The 20,961-nt window shown below is 40.4% G+C and overlaps 4 non-coding genes across 4 annotated transcripts; all 4 read right to left on the bottom strand.

Moving 5' to 3' along the window:
- Positions 1 to 11,455: 11,455 nt before the first annotated feature.
- On the bottom strand, positions 11,456 to 11,529 carry Trnat-agu (transfer RNA threonine (anticodon AGU)). The gene has a single exon. It is a non-coding gene; the product is annotated as a tRNA-Thr (tRNA).
- Positions 11,530 to 12,319: 790 nt separating this feature from the next.
- Positions 12,320 to 12,393, bottom strand: Trnat-agu (transfer RNA threonine (anticodon AGU)). The gene has a single exon. It is a non-coding gene; the product is annotated as a tRNA-Thr (tRNA).
- Positions 12,394 to 14,806: 2,413 nt separating this feature from the next.
- Positions 14,807 to 14,880, bottom strand: Trnat-agu (transfer RNA threonine (anticodon AGU)). Its single transcript has one exon. It is a non-coding gene; the product is annotated as a tRNA-Thr (tRNA).
- A 177-nt stretch (positions 14,881 to 15,057) lies between these two features.
- On the bottom strand, positions 15,058 to 15,131 carry Trnat-agu (transfer RNA threonine (anticodon AGU)). Its single transcript has one exon. It is a non-coding gene; the product is annotated as a tRNA-Thr (tRNA).
- Between the last annotated feature and the right edge of the window lie 5,830 nt (positions 15,132 to 20,961).

Below are 20,961 nucleotides of genomic sequence, written 5' to 3'. Positions count from 1 at the left end.
ACCCCAAAGAGCACCCCAAATACATGTTCCACTTGTGCTTTTGTAAATGACAGTTGTGCTAAAATGAGTGGTGTTGTGGTGATAGTATGCGTATAATCCGCATTGCTTTTCAATGTTGTGACTTGGTCTCAACAGTGAGGCCACCCCTAAAGAGCACGCTTATAAGTGTTTCACTTGTACTCAAGTCAATGTAGATATACTACCATGAGCGGTGTTGTGGCAATGCCATGCCAATAACCAGCAATTCTGTCTAATGTTGTGGTAATGCTATGCCTATAACCAGCAATTCTGTCTAATGTTGTGGTAATGCTGTGCCTATTAACCAGCAATTCTGTCTATTGTTGTGGTAATGCTGTGCCTATAACCAGCAATTCTGTCTAATGTTGTGGTAATTCCATGCCAATAACCAGCAATTCTGTCTAATGTTGTTGTAATGCTGTGCCTATAACCAGCAATTCTGTCTAATGTTGTGGTAATTCCATGCCAATAACCAGCAATTCTGTCTAATGTTGTGGTAATGCTGTGCCTATAACCAGCAATTCTGTCTAATGTTGTGGCAATGCCATGCCAATAACCAGCAATTCTGTCTAATGTTGTGGTAATGCTATGCCTATAACCAGCAATTCTGTCTAATGTTGTGGCTCGGCCTCAACAGCTTAAAGGCCACCCCACGCTCGCTACGTCAGCTAGGCACGAAAACCGTTCAACAAAGAAACAAAAGTACATGTATACTCCTGTGATGGTATCGCACTGTGCGTTTCCTTTCATACACCTCGCGTGGTGATGGTTTCAGTCTGCTGAATTCTTTTTGCTCGTGGTAGTTCTACTGTTGGCCACGGTTCAGTGACTTCAAACTTGCCACTTGACGTCGTTTTGCTGGCGTTGGTTTATAATTAATGAGCCGGTAAGAGTGTTTTGTGAGATGGATAGATAGGTTGGAGACCTTTTGAATTTCGCCGGGACTTGTTTGATCTCTGGGGGTTTTAAAAGTGCTGTGCGATTTGATGGTAGATGTGAAAAGTAGGACGATGCAGGGGGAGATATAATGGAAAGAAGGGAGAGAAAGGAAGAGAAATGTTGAGAGAGTGAGTGCGTGCGTTGGTAAGCTTACAAGTTAAAGCGTAAGGTAAAAAAAGGACTTGAAATAAAGATAAAGGAGAGCGATGCTTAGATAGATAGTCAGAAAGAAAAAGGGGGGGGAGGTGAGAGAGAGAAAGGGAGAAGGGAAAAAAGAATGAGGGAGAAAGAGATAGGGGGGGGTGACTGAATGAGTGAGTGTGTTGGTTAGGTGTACAAGTTAAAGCGTAAAGTTAAATTAGAGCTTTAAAGTAGGTACGGAGGGAAAGAAAAAAATGGTGGAGGGAGGGGGGGGAGTATGGGTTTGTTGGTTACCTGTAAACATTAAAATATAAAGTTCAATTCGGGCTTTAAATCAAGTTAAAGGAGGGACTTGCAAAGAGAGTAATCGGGTACAGGCACATTGAGAGAAAGGAAGGAAAGGGTTGGTTGACTGAGGTAACGCGTGTGTTGGCCTGCAAGAAGGGTTCTTCTTCTTCTTGTCGTTCGCTGCTAGATCGTCAGTCCGGACTGCAGGGCGAAACGTGCTGTCCTCTGCAAGTCCTCTTTGGGGCCGTATAGCTTCTTTTGTAGCGCTGTCTCCTCTGGCCAGATGGTGTCCCCCAGAGCACTGTGGTATGGACATGCCTGCAGGATGTGCTCTGCTGTCTGATTCTTGTCACACGGACATAGGGGGGGAGGGAACTAGCTTCAGCGTTGTGGCCATATGATGGTTTCGTCTGTTATGTCCAGTGCGGAGTCTGAGTAGGACGACTTGTTCTTCACGTTGGAGCAGGAGGTAGTCATCTTTCTCCGCTCTGGTTTTCCTCTTGTTTTTGATGATTGTCCTTTTTTCATTGTACTGCAGCTGGGACGTGAACTGTTCCTTTGAGGTTCTAAGTAGACCAAAAGTAAGTGCATTCCCTTAGCTTAGCTTGTTGTGTGGTCACAAATGTCTGTATCGCATATACATGCCACCCTGTATTTCTTTAATAAAATCTTGTTTAAACCAAGTGCATTCCCTGAAGGTGCACTTCATGTAGGCGTGTGTCCTGTAGACAGGGAATGCATCCGGGTGCATTTCCTGTAGCATTTTGCCGATCTCACTGAAAGTCACGTGATGCATTGCCTTATCGGTAAAATTTGATATCTTTCTATCGTTTTCTTTGGTTTAAACAATATTTTATTCATAAACACACACATGATAATATAACAACATGTTTACAAAGGAGTACAAGAAGTTTAAAACGTATGGTAAGTGCTCACATAATCATACCTGAATTTCATGGCGCGTAATGACCAACGCAACAATTTTTTTTTGAAAAAAAGAAAAAATAAGGAAACCTTTGTTTCCATTATCGAACACAATCTGTGTCAATACCAACAAGTCGCGTAAGGCGACATAACAACATTTCGTCAACCTGTGGAACTCACAGATTGAAACTGAACGCACTGCTTTTTTCATCAAGACCACATACTCGTAGTTTCGTCAGTCCACCGCTCGTGGCAAAGGCAGTGAAATCGACAAGCCATGCAGAATAGTGCGGTAGTGGTCGCGCTGAGCAGGATAACACTCTTTTCTGTATGTCTATTCTTTTTAGCTTACCGAGTTTGTTTTTAATCCAAACATATCATATCTATATGTTATTGGAATCAGGGACCAACAAGGAATAAGATGAAATTGTTTTTAAATCGATTTCGGAAAATTAATTTTAATCATTTTCAGAGCTTGTTTGTAATCCAAATATAACATATGTATATGTTTTTGGAATCAGAAAATGACGAAGAATAAGATGAAAATGTTTTTTGGTCGTTTAATAAAAATATAATTTTAATTACAAGTTTCCGATTTTAATGACCAAACTCATTCATTAGTTTTTAAGCCACCAAGCTGAAATGCAATACCAAAGTTTGGCCTTTGTCGAAGATTGCTTTGCCAAAATTTCAATCAATTTGATTGAAAAATGAGGGTGTGACAGTGCCGCCTCAACTTTTACAAAAAGCCGGATATGACGTCATCAAAGGTATTTATTGAAAAAAAAGAAAAAAACGTCCGGGGATATCATTCCCAGGAACTCTCATGTCAAATTTCATAAAGATCGGTCCAGTAGTTTAGTCTGAATCGCTCTACACACACACACACACACACACACACACACACACACACACACACACACACACACACACACACACACACACACACACACACACACATACACCACGACCCTTGTCTCGATTCCCCCTCTATGTTAAAACATTTAGTCAAAACTTGACTAAATGTAAAAACGAAAACAAGTCGCGGAAGGCGAAATTACTACATTTAGTCAAGCTGTGGAACTCACAGAATGAAACTGAACGCACTGCATTTTTTCACAATGACCGTAGTCCGCCGCTAGTGCAAAAGGCAGTGAAAGTGACGAGCCTGTTTAGCGCGGTAACGGTTGCGCTGTGCTGCATATAGCACGCTTTACTGTACCTCTCTTCGTTGTAACTTTCTGAGCGTGTTTTTAATCCAATCATATCTATATGTTTTTGGAATCAGGAACCGACAAGGAATAAGATGAAAGGGTTTTTAAATTGATTTCGAAAATTTGATTTTGATCATAATTTTTATATATTTAATTTTCAGAGCTTGTTTTTAATCCAAATATAACATATTTATATAATAAAATAAAAGTAATTTTGGATCGTTTTATAAAAAAAAATGTAATTGCAATTTTCACATTTTTAATGACCAAAGTCATCAATTAATTTTTAAGCCTCCATGCTGAATTGCAATACCGAAGTCCGGCCTTCGTCTAAGATTGCTTGGTCAATTTGATTGGAAAATGAAGGTGTGACAGTGCCGCCTCAACTTTTACAAAAAGCCGGATATGACGTCATAAAAGACATTTCTCAACAAAATGAAAAAAAGTCTGGGGATATCATACCCAGGAACTCTCATGTAAAATTTCATAAAGATCGGTCCAGTAGTTTACTCTGAATCGCTCTACACACACACGCACAGACACACACACACACACACACACACACACACACACACACACACACACACAGACAGACACACAGACACACAGACACACATACACCACGACCCTCGTCTCGATTCCCCCCTCTATGTTAAAACATTTAGTCAAAACTTGACTAAATGTAAAAACGAGAACGAAAAACACAACAAAATATCAAGAAGTAGATGGGCCCCAAGTAATATATCTTTTGATTGAAGAAATGAGAAAATCCATCCTCCTGTCGAACTCCATTTTGGATGTCGACTTCTATTATGGGGACAACGCGGATCGAGTTACGCGCTTGGCGCAAGATTGTGCGGTGTAGTAGTTTCCAATAGGAAATGCAACCGGGTGCAATCCCTGTGTATAGAAAAAACGCAAACAGTGTGTTCACCTACAGGGAATGCACCCACTTATGGTCGACTTGGACCCCTCGTGCGTCAGTAATCTATAGCTATCCAGCTTTACGGCGAAGTGCGACCAAGTATGACGGCTATATTTCGTTTTGAAAAATATAAGGCGGCGTGACGTTCGCTTTCCTTGCAAAGGCAGAATAAGACCCCACTTTTTAGACTCACACCCCCTCCTGTTTTAAGATCACATTTATTCAGCTTGTATACCAATAGACTGTTAATTTCCCTCCATTTTAAGACTCCCACCTCCTGTTTTAAGATCACATTTATTCAGCTTGTATACCAATGAACTCTGTTAATTTCCCTCCATTTTAAGACTCCCACCCCCTGTTTTAGGATCACATTTATTCAGCTTGTATACCAATAAACTCTGTTAATTTCCCTCCATTTTAAGACTCCCACCTCCTGTTTTAAGATCACATTTATTCAGCTTGTATACCAATAAACTCTGTTAATTTCCCTCCATTTTAAGACTCCCACCTCCTGTTTTAAGATCACATTTATTCAGCTTGTATACCAATAAACTCTGTTAATTTCCCTCCATTTTAAGACTCCCACACCCTCCTGTTTTAAGATCACATTTATTCAGCTTGTATACCAATAAACTCTGTTAATTTCCCTCCATTTTAAGATTCCCACCTCCTTCTCGTTTAAGATCACATTTATTCAGCTTTTATACCAATAAACTTCTTCTTCTTCTTCTTCGTACGACGGTTGTGTCAGACTCGGAGTCTGGAGGATGCCTTGAACATGGACGTTCTTTCCAGGTCCTCCAGTGCTCCCCACATTTTGGTCCTATACCAATAAACTCTGTTAATTTCCCTCCATTTTAAGACTCCCACCTCTTTCAGACCTGATATTTTTCTCTGACTTAAAGGTCTCAAAGGGGGCTTCATTGTAACTGACTTACATATAATTATGTATATGCGTGAACCAACAGTGGGGGTAAAAAAAAAAGACAAAAGGGGAGAAGAAAAGCAGACGACACGCTGAGATGGAGCAACCCGATCCTGAAGTCATTTTGTGGCCGTGTCCCATCGCTGCGGGAAGTCTGTCTCATCCTTTTGTCCCATTGTCCGGGATCATTGACCGTGAACGCCCCTAGAGCTAGACCGCTGCGCGTGAGATTATTGTCGCTGACTTAAAACCCGATAAAACTCCACATTGGGGACACGCCTGTATGTCACTGTGGCATCGCAGACATGACAGTGGAACACCTACTCCAACAATGTCCAATCCACCAGAACTACCAGCAGAAACATGGCCTGCGGACACACCAGTTCAGGAGAAGATCTTCGGCACCCTGCGGAGTCTTCGCTGTACTGCAGACTTCATCAGAAGTTCCGGAGTCCCTGCCTGAGCGATCGAGAAAAAGAAGAAACCCGATAGAGTTCAACGAAAAGCAAGACATAGTTTGGTTAACGTTTAAGCGTGTTTTATTCTGTTTCATATACACAATCGTTTAACAAAAACAACATAGTTATAGAACGATAACAAGCAGACTGCTTATGAACACGTTCTACAAATTATAAACGATACATAGGCCTAGTTTTGGCATAGTTTCAGTTACATACTTCTGTAAGCGATCATGTAAACCAATGCAGATCTGTCCAAAGGCTTGCACATGACAAGGTAGCTTCTCTCAACTAGGACGAATATCAAAATATTCATGTTGGATTGGATTGGATTGGATAAGATTTATAGTCCAGTGAGGTTACCCTCATGGAAATTCGGGCTGCTTTCTCCCTGGGGAAAGCGAGCTGCCATACATACGGCGCTACCCATATTTTTTTTCCCCTGCATGCGTGTATTCATGTTTCCTGAGACTTAATGCCGTGTGAGATGGAATTTATTTTTACTTAATTCCAAGTCCCACGGGTATTTGATGGACATTTTTATCTATGCCTATACAATTTTGCCAGGAAAGACCCTTTTGTCAATCGTGGGATCTTTAACGTGCACACCCCAATGTAGTGTACACGAAGGGACCTCGGTTTTTCGTCTCATCCGAAAGACTAGTGCTAAACGCTGTTGTTTATAATCGCGAATCATAAATACATGCAGACAGTCATTTGTTTGCAAGCATCATTTACACTCAATGTTCTGTAGACAAGTGGTAATATCATAATGCAAATAGCGAAAAAAATCACATTAACAAATACTTGCAATGATAGAAGTAACTTGGTGGCCTTCACTGATGCATACACAAGATTCAGCGCAACGCCCGATGAATTGAAAAGAACCATAACTTTCACCATCACTACCCCCTTCCCCTTCCGCTACCCCTCCCCCCTTCCTCCGCCTCGCCAATACACTTCAATTTTGTGTAAGTTCATTCAAATATATGTATGCCGCATTAAAGAAAATACCGCTCAGTAAAGCTTCGCCGCTCTAAGAGCACGAATAGAAAAAGAGCTTATGATTTGACAGTGTTCGTATCAATAAAACAGCAATAAATGTTAATGCTTGGTTTACTCGTAAAGACTCAAAGGGGTTGGTTCAATTCAATGACGGAATTCCGCGAGGCAGAGCCATAATTTTAGGAACGAAAAAAGGACACTGAACTTTCTTAATGGTGATACCATGCAGCATATTCATGTGAGTCTTTACATGAAAGTGAAGTAGCACTTGAGGTTATTGCTATCTGTGGTAGTACTCAGGTGCTTCTAAAGTGTTGTCCTAGAAGAGACCTACAAAACCTTGTGGTTGTACATGTAGTATACCTTTTGTGCCAGTTGTTCGTTTCGGTTTAACTTTAACCGTTATTCTCGCGTGTATATCTATGTCTATCTGTTGTCGTTCTGTCGAGGTTTTTGTCCGTCCGTTAATCTGTCCGTCTGTCTGTCCGTCTGTCTGTCTGTGACAACTGCCCCCAAACAACTGCCCCGCCTCGGATAATTGCCCCCCCTAGGACAATGGCCCCCCAAACAACTGCCCCGTTCCCTCTCTGACAATTGTCAACAAACATCAACGCATGTACGAACCGTCAGTGTGTACTTCTGTCTGTTCGTTTGTATCGCTATATGTACATGAACCTCTATCTGCCTGTGTGTCTGACTGTGACTACCTCTGTGGGTACCTCTGTCTGTTCGTTTTGTATCGCTATATGTACATGAACCTCTATCTGCCTGTCTGTATGACTGTGACTACCTCTGTGGGTACCTCTGTCTGTACGTACGTTTGTATCGCTATATGTTGGCTACATGAACCTCTATCTGCCTGTCTGTATGGCTGTGACTACCTCTGTGTGTACCTCTGTCTGTACGTTTGTATCGCTATATGTTGGCTACATGAACCTCTATCTGCCTGTCTGTATGGCTGTGACTACCTCTGTGGGTACCTCTGTCTGTACGTTTGTATCGCTATATGTTGGCTACATGAACCTCTATCTGCCTGTCTGTATGGCTGTGACTACCTCTGTGGGTACCTCTGTCTGTACGTTTGTATCGCTATATGTACATGAACCTCTATCTGCCTGTGTGTCTGACTGTGACTACCTCTGTGGGTACCTCTGTCTGTTCGTTTGTATCGCTATATGTTGGCTACATGAACCTCTATCTGCCTGTCTGTATGGCTGTGACTACCTCTGTGGGTACCTCTGTCTGTTCGTTTGTATCGCTATATGTTGGCTACATGAACCTCTATCTGCCTGTCTGTTTGTGTCAGTCATTTTGACTGTAAGAGAGAGACAGAGACAGAGAGGGATGAACAAACACACAGAGATAGACACAGGCAGACGCAGAGAAAAATACAAAGAGAGAGAGAGAGAGACAGACAGACAGACAGACAGACAGGCAGAAAACGAGTTAGAGAGAAACGCGAGAGAGAGAGAGACAGAGAGAGACAGACAGACAGACAGATAGAAAGAGAGACAGAAAAGGAGTGAAACAGAGAGAGACAGAGACAGAAAGAGGGACGGACGGACGGAGAGAGAGAGGGGGGGAGGGACGGAGAGAGAGACAGAGACAGACAGATAGAAAGGGAGACAAAGAAGGAGGGAAACAGAGAGAAAGAGAGAGAGGAGGAGAGAGGCCAATACCACTTGTGAGTTAATCAACAGTTGATTAGCATAAAGAGGGCGTTTAGATTTATTTGTATACAATTAAAAGAAGACGAATACCCTTCCTCTCTTATTTCCTTCAAAGACAGACGATACTTGAAGAATATGTAACTTGCGCTCTCCCTCCTCTTTTGAGTGTTGACTTAGGGGGCTTCAAACAGCGCGCAAGCGACTCACACTGGTGCATTGTGGGATTGAAAAATACGAAAGTGCTGAGAAAATATTTGCACACGGGTGCGTGTGTTATCTAATATCTCTGGTACATTGGAACTCGCCGTTTAGTTGTTAGACTGCAATTAATCTTGTTGGTTGTCGAACTGAACACAAATGTCGTGCATGTCGTCTAACGGAACGAGATAATTAATTCTACGCGTGCGTGTGACTGAACAGAACTGTAAAGAAAGGAACGTCTTTTTTTCTTTTCTTTTTTCCCCGTTGATTTTGATATTAAAGGGGCCTTGAATTTGATCTAGTTTGAGATGTTAAGTCCTCACAATTTTAAATCTTTGAGCGAGTACTTTAAAGTATAGAAGTAACCACAGTGCATGCATTTTCCCTCGGATTTTCAATCTTGTTTTGTTTTTGTTCAATAGAGCTGGAAATGAGGATATGGGAAGCCGAGAACATCCCAGAATTCAATTTTCTTTTGCATATGATTACGTTGATTGAATAAAGATTGTATTTAACTTGACATTCATGTTCGGACCAGCAATGTGATGATGCACATGTTTTTGTTCAGCTGTTACTGACATGTGGGTCAAGAACACAAAAAACGTCCCAGAATGTAGCATTTATGCATTGGATTGCATTGGTCAAGTTCAGTGTGCGGTTGATTTGCTAATACTGTATGGGCTGTGTGTGTCGAAATATAAGTTGCTGTATCCTACAAGTTGACGAAAAGTCTTCGTAAAAGAAAAACAAGTCGCGTAAGGCGAAATAACAACATTTAGTCAAGCTGTCGAACTCACAGAATAAAACTGAACGCACTGCTTTTTTCACCAAGACCACATACTCGTAGTTTCGTCAGTCCACCGCTCGTGGCAAAGGCAGTGAAATCGACAAGCTATGCAGAATAGTGCGGTAGTGGTCGCGCTGAGCAGGATAACACGCTTTTCTGTATGTCTATTCTTTTTAGCTTACTGAGTTTGTTTTTAATCCAAACATATCATATCTATATGGTTTTGGAATCAGGAACCGACAAGGAATAAGATGAAATTGTTTTTAATCGATTTCGGAAAATTAATTGTAATCATCATTTTCATATTTTTAATTTTCACAGCTTGTTTGTAATCCAAATATAACATATGTATATGTTTTTGGAATCAGCAAATGACAACAAATAAGATGAAATTATGTTTGGATCGTTTGATAAAAACATTACTTTATTACAAGTTTCCAATTTTTAATGACCAAACTCATTCATTAGTTTTTAGGCCACCAAGCTAAAATGCAATACCAAAGTCCGGCCTTCGTCGAAGATTGCTTTGCCAAACTTTCAATCAATTTGATTGAAAAATGAGGGTTTGACAGTGCCGCCTCAAGTTTTACAAAAAGCCGGATATGACGTCATCAAAAGTATTTATCGAAAAAATGGAAAAAAAATCCGGGGATATCATTCCCAGGAACTCTCATGTCAAATTTCATAAAGATCGGTCCAGTAGTTTAGTCTGAATCGCTCTACACACACACAGAGACACACACACACACACACACGCACATACACCACGACCCTCGTCTCGATTCCCCCCTCTACGTTAAAACTTGACTAAATGTAAAAACCATTGATATATATAACAAATTTGTTAGTGCAGCGTTCCCACTAGACGTTGGTTGGTTGGTTGTTTGTTTTGTATCGCCCCTACAAGCTATACGGCTATCCGGGACCGAAGCAAGTTCGCACTTAGGGTACACAAATCACACCCCTCTCAATGTCTAAAAAAAAAAATGTAAACCATTCATTTTGTTCAAAAGAGTTTTCTAACGAGGAATACTTTCTTTTCTCTCGTCACACCAGATCTGCTTACAGTCAAGTTTATAGCGTTTCTCCTGAGGAGGAACAAAAACACCTGCTGTAATGAGAAACAGTCTTCTTTCTTCTCCCCGTAACAGATCGGCTTATCGTCGGGATTGTTAACACCCGTTTTACGCCCCACCGCACATTAAGAGGGATTAGCCAACGTGTGGCCAAGACCTAGAATCCTTGGCGAACAATTAAACCTCACAACTGTGGCAAGCGATACTGTAGAAGGAAGTGATATGCTGTCACAGGCTAGCTTTCTCAGTGCTATACGCGAGCGCTCAAAGACGCACCCAGGCAGAGATGTATGGAAAGCCGTTTGGCTCATAACCATTACACGTGTAAAAAATGATAAGTACACGTGTAATTAATAATTAATACACGTGTAATTAATGATTAATACACGTGTAATAAAAATGTCATACACGTGTACGAAATGATTAAATACACGCGTAATAAACATTTCTTACACGTGCATGAAATATTTATTACACCGTCACGTGTATTTAATCATTTCTTACACGTGTATGAAATATTTATTACACGTGTATTTAATCATTATGCTATTCCATAGCATCAGAAAAAAGATAAATTGCACGGGCAATAAGAAATAAATACACGTGTATTAATAATTTATTACACGTGTATTTATGATTTATTACACATGTAATGGTTATGAGCCAAACGGCTTTCCATAGAGACGCACGCGGCACGCACGGTACCTGTCTGAGTGAAAGGGTGTTCTTATGACACATTTTAAAAAGAAATAAAGCATGTCAGCTCTCGCAAAAGAGAACGCATTGCTCGCAGAAGAAAAACAATTAAAGTAGCTCTAGTTGTAACGCATCACACTATCACACCAAAATGACAGGCATCAAACTATCAAATAAAAAAAAGTAAAAGGCACCAGAGGGATTCGAACCCTCGACCTTCTGCTTACTAGGCAGACGCTCTAACCAACTGAGCTATGGCGCCGATGGACGTAAAATGAATCACACACATACAAGTAAAAGCCAAAACATAACATTTTAGATTAGAAATCACAAAACTGATTTGCTATCAAAAGGAAGATGACAGTCATAGTGTAGACCTATTGTTCGCAAAACAAACAAAAACACTAGCTTGTTGGAACGCATCACACTATCACGCACAAAAAAATAACATGCACCAGAGGTATTCGAACCCCAGACCTTCTGCTTACTAGGCAGACGCTCTAACCAACTGAGCTATGGCGCCGGTGGACAATTCAAAAGCCACACACACAGGTAAAACCGAATAATGGTTTTGTTTTAAATATAAATATTAAATTGTTAGCTCTTACAAAGGAGAAGGCATAGTGCAGACGCGTTGCTCGGAGAAGACAAAAGAAACAAGAAATTCCTCCGAGGTAGGAAAAACACCCCCGTTGGTCAAAGGGAAATAACCATTCTCACTGCCACCAACTCAGAAGGTTATTTCCCTGTGACCATTAATATGTCCCTCTATAAGTCCTTGTGGAATCTTAATCCACCAATAACTCCCTAACCGTGTGTTTGACTGGTCCCAATTTTTGTAAGGACCGTCTAAGGAATGTATAGAACCTGTTCACCAAGTTTGGTGACGATCGGTCCGTTCATTCTTAAGATCTATATGCGAACACAAACACACAAACAAACAAACAAACAAACAAACACATCGACCGAATCCTAAACACACCCCTATACCGGGGGTGTAAATAGTGGCTTGTAACACAACGCATAAAACTATCAGACAAAATTAAAAAAACAGGCACCAGAGGGATTCGAACCCTCGGCCTTCTGCTTACTAGGCAGACGCTCTAACCAACTGAGCTATGGCGCCGGTGGACAATCAAAAGTCACACACACTAGTAAAATCAACCCATTTTTTGTTTTAAATAGAAATATCAAATTGTTACCTCTTACAGAGGAGAAGGCATAGTGCAGACGCGTTGCTCGGAGAAGACAAAAGAAGATAGTGGCTTGTAACACAACGCATCAAACTATCAAATCAAATACAAACAGGCACCAGAGTGATCTGAGTGTGTAGCGCGCTGGATTTGTATCCAGTTGGACGCTGTCAGCGTGAGTTCGTCCCCACGTTCGGCGAGAGATTTATTTCTCAGAGTCAACTTTGTGTGCAGACTCTCCTCGGTGTCCGAACACCCCCGTGTGTACACGCAAGCACAAGACCAAGTGCGCACGAAAAAGATCCTGTAATCCATGTCAGAGTTCGGTGGGTTATAGAAACACGAAAATACCCAGCATGCTTTCTCCGAAAACGGCGTATGGCTGCCTAAATGGCGGGGTAAAAAACGGTCATACACGTAAAATTCCACCCGTGCAAAAAAAAACATGAGTGTACGTGGGAGTTTCAGCCCACGAACGAAGAAGAAGAAGAAGAAGTACTACGTTGCAAGCCCCTGGAGCAAATTTTTGATTAGTGCTTTTGTGAACAAGAAACAATTGACAAGTGGCTCTATCCCATCTTCCCCCTTTCCTCATCGCGATATAACCTTCGTGGTTGAAAACGACGTTAAACACCAAATAAAGAAAGAAAAAGATCTGAGTGTCTGAGTGAAAGCATGTTCTTATGACAAGTTTGTCCTGATAGGAAATGTCCCTTACACGGGAAGGATCGGACAGTGGAACCTCCTTTTAAAACCTCCCCAAAATGTGAGGCAACCAGGTCTTAAAAATGAGGTTGTTTTGAAATGTAGATACAGAGATTATGAAGAGAAAATCTCAAAAAACAAGGTCAATAAAGTACAGAAGGGTTCGTAATTGAGGGCAGGGCGGGGCGGGGGCGGGGGGGTGGGGGCGCCGCGGTACATTTAAAAGCAAAAAAAAGAAGATGATGATTGAAAAGAAGAAGAAGAAAAAGAAAAAGAAGAAGAAGAAGAAAAAAAAGAAGAAGAAGAAAAAGAAAAAGAAGAAGAAGAAGCAAAACGCTGAGGCTATTCACCAAACGATAGGCGGGATTGGCGAGGGGTGGGGTAGGGGGGGGGTGATGAGATGAAAGAGGGGATAGGGGGGCTGTTTAAGTTATCGGTGTAAAATATCTATCTACTGAACTTTCACTTGTGTTGCGAGCGTGACAACGAACAATAAGACAGTATATATCACTTCCTCTTTTGCCGTAAGCGTGTGGCTGAAAAGGTAAGTGTGAGTTTCGTGATCTTCACAAAAGCAAGAAGGTGGCCGTTGGTCTGTTTACCTACTATTTGATCGTCTGTGAACATGTTTTTGTTTGTACAGTACAAGTGTAGGTGTCTGCCCGTCGAAATGTGTAACGATCAAAGAAATGAAAGAATCATATGAGTATACTGTTCTATTGTGATAGCATAATTATTTCTTCTGTGTGTGTGTGTGTGTGTGTGTGTGTGTGTGTGTGTGTGTGTGTGTGTGTGCGTGTGTGTGTGTGTGCGTGTGTGTGTGTGTGTGTGTGTGCGTGTGTGTGTGTGTGTGTGCGTGCGTGCGTGCGTGCGTGCGTGTGCATTCATGCGTGCGTGTGTCTGTTTTGTGTGTGTACATGTGTAGATGCGTGTGTATGTGTCTGTGTCTGGGTGTTCCTATGTCTGTGTGTGTGTCTGAATGTTTGTCTGCTTCGGTCTTGGTCCGTCTATAAGTCTGTTGATCTGTCTATCTATTCTATCTGTCTATCTTGTATGTCTGGCTGGCTGGCTGACTGTCCGTCTGTCCGTCCGTCCGTCCGTCCGTCCGTCCGTCCGTCTGCCTGTCATTGCGTCCGTTCAAGAAGTGTTTTAGGGGCAATGACGTATACTGTGAGAGCAGAAATAACGACCAAACGATCACAAGAGACTATCAAACGGCAAACACTGTCAATGAAAATCTTACCAACGACGTCAGACTGCATGATCACACCCACCACCACCACCCCCACCCCTCCCTCAATAAGAATAACACGTACAACAAAAGAAGAAGAGAACGGTGAGTAAAACTTTAAAAAAACGAACTTCTCAGTAAAAGGATAGCACTGACACAGTAATTTCAAAATATCTACATCATATTTATTTTGCTACACACAGCGAGCCGAACTGCCCGGCTAACAACAAAAAAATCATACACAAAAAGTAACTACAACAAAACACGTTTTACATAGAAATAAAAATTGTTAGCTCACACAAAGGAGACCGCATTGGTCGCAGAAGAAATAAAAATGAAATAGCTAGTTGTAACGCATCACATGTCACACCAAAATGACAGAAATCGAACTATCAAATAAAATAAATAACAGGCACCAGAGGGATTCGAACCCTCGACCTTCTGCTTACTAGGCAGACGCTCTAACCAACTGAGCTATGGCGCCGGTGGACTTCTTAGGAATCACACACATACAAGTAAAAGCCAAAACATAACATTTTTTAATTAGAAAAAAAAATAAAAGGTTTGCTTTCAAAAGTAAGAATACAGTAATAGTGCAGACGCATTGTTCTCAGAACAAACACAAGAAAATGCTTGTTGTAACGCATCACACGAAAATAACAGGCACCAGAGGGATTCGAACCCTCGGCCTTCTGCTTACTAGGCAGACGCTCTAATCAACTGAGCTATGGCGCCGGTGATAAAATTCCTTAAATCAAACACACAAAAGTGAAAATGCTATGCTATGCTACCTTAAAATTTCTGTTCCCAGAACTAGTGTCTATTTGGGACATGACGTGGTTATATGCTAAGAAAAAGTGAAAAACAAAACAATTTTCGAGAAGAAATAAAAAATAAATAGCTCCTACAACGAAGAATACCGTCATATTGCAGACGCATGTGTGTGTGTGTGTGTGTGTGTGTGTGTGTGTGTGTGTGTGTGTGTGTGTGTGTGTGTGTGTGTGTGTGTGTGTGGCTATCTTCTGTTAGCCCAGTTTGCTTGGTGTTTTTGTTGTTGTTTTGTCTCAGTTATCTGTATGCAGTCTTTGACCGTTACATTTTTGCTAGTTTGCTTTAGAATGAAATTGTAAAGCGCCTGGAGCTAAAAGCTATTTATCCAAGCGGAGCGCGGGCGGAGCCCGCGCGAAGCGAGGTAGGTTTTTTTTTTCATCTCCCAGCACTGAAATTTTTTTTGCCAAGTGGTGTCTGTCTGGACATTGTTCTAGAATTCATCTTTTAGCACAATATTAGCGACACTGTTTGGACAATTCTATTAAAATTAGGCGTACAAACTGATTTTGTTTCGGGGAATCCTCTCAGAGGATCAGAATTTTCATATAATATCATCGGAAGCTGTTACAACGGGAAAATGTGAAACTTTTGTCACTTTTTAACATGGAATTTCATCTTTGAGCGTTTCAAGCGGACTTTAATAAAATAGTTATTTGCGAATTAAGCAGCGGAAGACACTCACCGGTTCAACATGTGTATGGTCATTAAACCTCAAAACATTTCAGTAAGTGGTTTAGACAAACACCTCGGACATGTGAGGGTGACTGGTTTGTAGCTGAAGAGTTTTTTTCTAAAGTGTGTTCTAAATACAAATGACGTACTGGTAATGATGTAATGAGTTGTTCTAATCTTGTTCTTGGAACTCTTGCTGTTCCAAGCTTGTTCTTAGCAAGTCTTGGTGACGAGAACAAAGACTATCAATGAAATCTTTAGAAATAACCTCTGACAACGACCAGGCATGAAAACTGAAAAAAAAAAAAATACTGAAAAAAAAATTCCAAGGCGCGTAGCGCCAAGTTTTGCAGGCGCGTAGCGCCAAGTTTCGCAGGCGCGAAGCGCCAAGACTTCTAGGGGGGTCCGGGGGCATGCTCCCCCGGAAATTTTTTTTTTCAAGGGTGCAATTTGGTGCAATCTGGGGCTATCTGAGCCTTAAAATTGGATTCAAACATGGCCCCAAAACTATTTTACTATAACTATGACTAGGAAAATAAAATAAAATAAAAATAAAAAAAATAAAAAAAAAAAAAGGAAAAATACGGAAATTAAAAAAAAATACGGTTTATTTTTTTCAAAAATACGGAAAATACGGAAAATACGGAGAATTTTCATGCCTGAACGACGACGATGACGACGACGACGACGATAACAACAACAACAACAAATGACATCGACGACGACGACAACAACAACAACAACAACAACAACAACAACAACAACAACAACAACAACAACAAAAACAACAACACGAGAACAACAACAATCACGACAACGAACATGACAACAACAACACCAACAACTACGACGACAACTACAACGACTGGGTTATGATGACATCACCAATGATTTAAAGGCCGTTAAAAAATCGTTAAATCCTATTTCTTCACTGATTCTTATGAAATTTTAAAGGTAGGTTTGTTGTCCCCAACTTATTTTCACTCCATACTTTTCCAGAAGAAAAACATAATTTTGGCAGTTAAAAACCGTTAAATTTCAATTCTTCACCGATATTTATGAAATTTTGTGGGTAGGTTCGTTGTCCCCAACTGATTTTCACTCTATACTTTTCCAGAAGAAAGACATAATTTTGGCAGTTAAAAAACGTTAAATTTCTATTCTTCACCTATCTTTATGAAATTTAGTGGGTGGGTCCGTTGTCCCAAACTGAATTTTAAGACATACTTTTCCAGACAAAAAACCTTATTTTTGGCAGTTAAAAACCGTTAAATCTCAATTCTTCATCGATATTTATGAAATTTTGTGGGTAGGTTCGTTGTCCCCAACTGATTTTCACTCCATACTTTTCCAGAAGAAAAACATAATTTTGGCAGTTAAAAACCGTTACATTTAAATGTTCACCTATCTTTATGAAATTTAGTGGGTGGGTCCGTTGTCCCAAACTGAATTTCAAGACAAACTATTCCAGTCAAAAAAACTTATTTTTGGCAGTTAAAAACCGTTAAGTCTCAATTCTACACCGATATTTATGACATTTTGTGGGTAGGTTTGTTGTCAGATTTGACATGATGGCAGAATTGAAAGTGTGAGATATCCTGATGTTTCACAATTTATGCTGCATAATTCAGCCCCATAGGCGCTTGAATTTTAGGTGGAGTTGGGTTTTTTTTCAGCCCAAACCAGTAACCCCCACATGGTTTTCATGTCCCTTTCTGAGAGACTTCAAGAAGTTTCAATTTGACGTCATGATTAGCCTGCCGCATTAGCAAGTATGAAAACACGTCATCGATGACACATTTTAAGACAGAGAGAGAGAGAGAGAGAGAGAGAGAGAGAGAGAGAGAGAGAGAGAGAGAGAGAGAGAGAGAGAGAATCATGTACACACAGATGGACGACTTCGCTTGGGGTATGTACTGCCCGGCAGTACACATCTACTTAATCCAAGCGGAGCGCGGGCGAAGAAGCCCGCGCGTAGCGAGGTAGTTTTTTTTTTCATCTCCCAGCACTGAACATTTTTTTGCCAAGTGGTGTCTGTCTGGACATTGTTCTAGAATTCATCTTTTAGCACAATATTAGCGACACTGTTTGGACAATTCTATTAAAATTAGGCGTACAAACTGATTTTGTTTCGGGGAATCCTCTCAGAGGATCAGAATTTTCATATAATATCATCGGAAGCTGTTACAACGGGAAAATGTGAAACTTTTGTCACTTTTTAACATGGAATTTCATCTTTGAGCGTTTCAAGCGGACTTTAATAAAATAGTTATTTGCGAATTATGCAGCGGAAGACACTCACCGGTTCAACATGTGTATGGTCATTAAACCTCAAAACATTTCAGTAAGTGGTTTAGACAAACACCTCCGCCATGGGAGGGTGACTGGTTTGTAGCTGAAGAGTTTTTTTCTAAAGTGTGTTCTAAATACAAATGACGTACTGGTAATGATGTAATGAGTTGTTCTAATCTTGTTCTTGGAACTCTTGCTGTTCCAAGCTTGTTCTTTGCAAGTCTTGGTGACGAGAACAAAGACTATCAATGAAATCTTTAGAAATAACCTCTGACAACGACGACGATGACGACGACGACGACGATAACAACAACAACAACAAATGACATCGACGACGACGACGACAACAACAACAACAACAACAACAACAACAACAACAACAACAAAAACAACAACACGAGAACAACAACAATCACGACAACGAACATGACAACAACAACACCAACAACTACGACGACAACTACAACGACTGGGTTATGATGACATCACCAATGATTTAAAGGCCGTTAAAAAATCGTTAAATCCTATTTCTTCACTGATTCTTATGAAATTTTAAAGGTTGGTTTGTTGTCCCCAACTTATTTTCACTCCATACTTTTCCAGAAGAAAAACATAATTTTGGCAGTTAAAAACCGTTAAATTTCAATTCTTCACCGATATTTATGAAATTTTGTGGGTAGGTTCGTTGTCCCCAACTGATTTTCACTCTATACTTTTCCAGAAAAAGACATAATTTTGGCAGTTAAAAAACGTTAAATTTCAATTCTTCACCTATCTTTATGAAATTTAGTGGGTGGGTCCGTTGTCCCAAACTGAATTTTAAGACATACTTTTCCAGACAAAAAACCTTATTTTTGGCAGTTAAAAACCGTTAAATCTCAATTCTTCATCGATATTTTTATGAAATTTTGTGGGTAGGTTCGTTGTCCCCAACTGATTTTCACTCCATACTTTTCCAGAAGAAAAACATAATTTTGGCAGTTAAAAACCGTTACATTTAAATGTTCACCTATCTTTATGAAATTTAGTGGGTGGGTCCGTTGTCCCAAACTGAATTTCAAGACAAACTATTCCAGTCAAAAAAACTTATTTTTGGCAGTTAAAAACCGTTAAGTCTCAATTCTACAGCGATATTTATGACATTTTGTGGGTAGGTTTGTTGTCAGATTTGACATGATGGCAGAATTGAAAGTGTGAGATATCCTGATGTTTCACAATTTATGCTGCATAATTCAGCCCCATAGGCGCTTGAATTTTAGGTGGAGTTGGGTTTTTTTTCAGCCCAAACCAGTAACCCCCACATGGTTTTCATGTCCCTTTCTGAGAGACTTCAAGAAGTTTCAATTTGACGTCATGATTAGCCTGCCGCATTAGCAAGTATGAAAACACGTCATCGATGACACATTTTAAGAGAGAGAGAGAGAGAGAGAGAGAGAGAGAGAGAGAGAGAGAGAGAGAGAGAGAGAGAGAGAGAGAGAGAGAGAGAGAGAGAGAGAATCATGTACACACAGATGGACGACTTCGCTTGGGGTATGTACTGCCCGGCAGTACACATCTACTTAATTATTATTATCCAAGCGGAGCGCGGGCGAAGCCCGCGCGTAGCGAGGTAGTTTTTTTTTTCATCTCCCAGCACTGAAAATTTTTTTGCCAAGTGGTGTCTGTCTGTGAACATTGTTCTAGAATTCATCTTTTAGCACAATATTAGCGACACTGTTTGGACAATTCTATTAAAATTAGGCGTACAAACTGATTTTGTTTCGGGGAATCCTCTCAGAGGATCAGAATTTTCATATAATATCATCGGAAGCTGTTACAACGGGAAAATGTGAAACTTTTGTCACTTTTTAACATGGAATTTCATCTTTGAGCGTTTCAAGCGGACTTTAATAAAATAGTTATTTGCGAATTAAGCAGCGGAAGACACTCACCGGTTCAACATGTGTATGGTCATTAAACCTCAAAACATTTCAGTAAGTGGTTTAGACAAACACCTCGGACATGTGAGGGTGACTGGTTTGTAGCTGAAGAGTTTTTTTCTAAAGTGTGTTCTAAATACAAATGACGTACTGGTAATGATGTAATGAGTTGTTCTAATCTTGTTCTTGGAACTCTTGCTGTTCCAAGCTTGTTCTTAGCAAGTCTTGGTGACGAGAACAAAGACTATCAATGAAATCTTTGGAAATAACCTCTGACAACGACGACGATGACGACGACGACGACGATAACAACAACAACAACAAATGACATCGACGACGACGACGACAACAACAACAACAACAACAACAACAACAACAAAACAACAACAACACGAGAACAACAACAATCACGACAACGAACATGACAACAACAACACCAACAACTACGACGACAACTACAACGACTGGGTTATGATGACATCACCAATGATTTAAAGGCCGTTAAAAAATCGTTAAATCCTATTTCTTCACTGATTCTTATGAAATTTTAAAGGTAGGTTTGTTGTCCCCAACTTATTTTCACTCCATACTTTTCCAGAAGAAAAACATAATTTTGGCAGTTAAAAACCGTTACATTTCAATTCTTCACCGATATTTATTAAATTTTGTGGGTAGGTTCGTTGTCCCCAACTGATTTTCACTCTATACTTTTCCAGAAGAAAGACATAATTTTGGCAGTTAAAAAACGTTAAATTTCTATTCTTCACCTATCTTTATGAAATTTAGTGGGTGGGTCCGTTGTCCCAAACTGAATTTTAAGACATACTTTTCCAGACAAAAAACCTTATTTT

The sequence above is a fragment of the Littorina saxatilis genome, linkage group LG9 (genome assembly GCF_037325665.1).
Source record: "Littorina saxatilis isolate snail1 linkage group LG9, US_GU_Lsax_2.0, whole genome shotgun sequence".
Taxonomy (NCBI): Eukaryota; Metazoa; Mollusca; class Gastropoda; order Littorinimorpha; family Littorinidae; genus Littorina; species Littorina saxatilis.
This window is presented reverse-complemented; position numbering and strand designations above follow the sequence as displayed.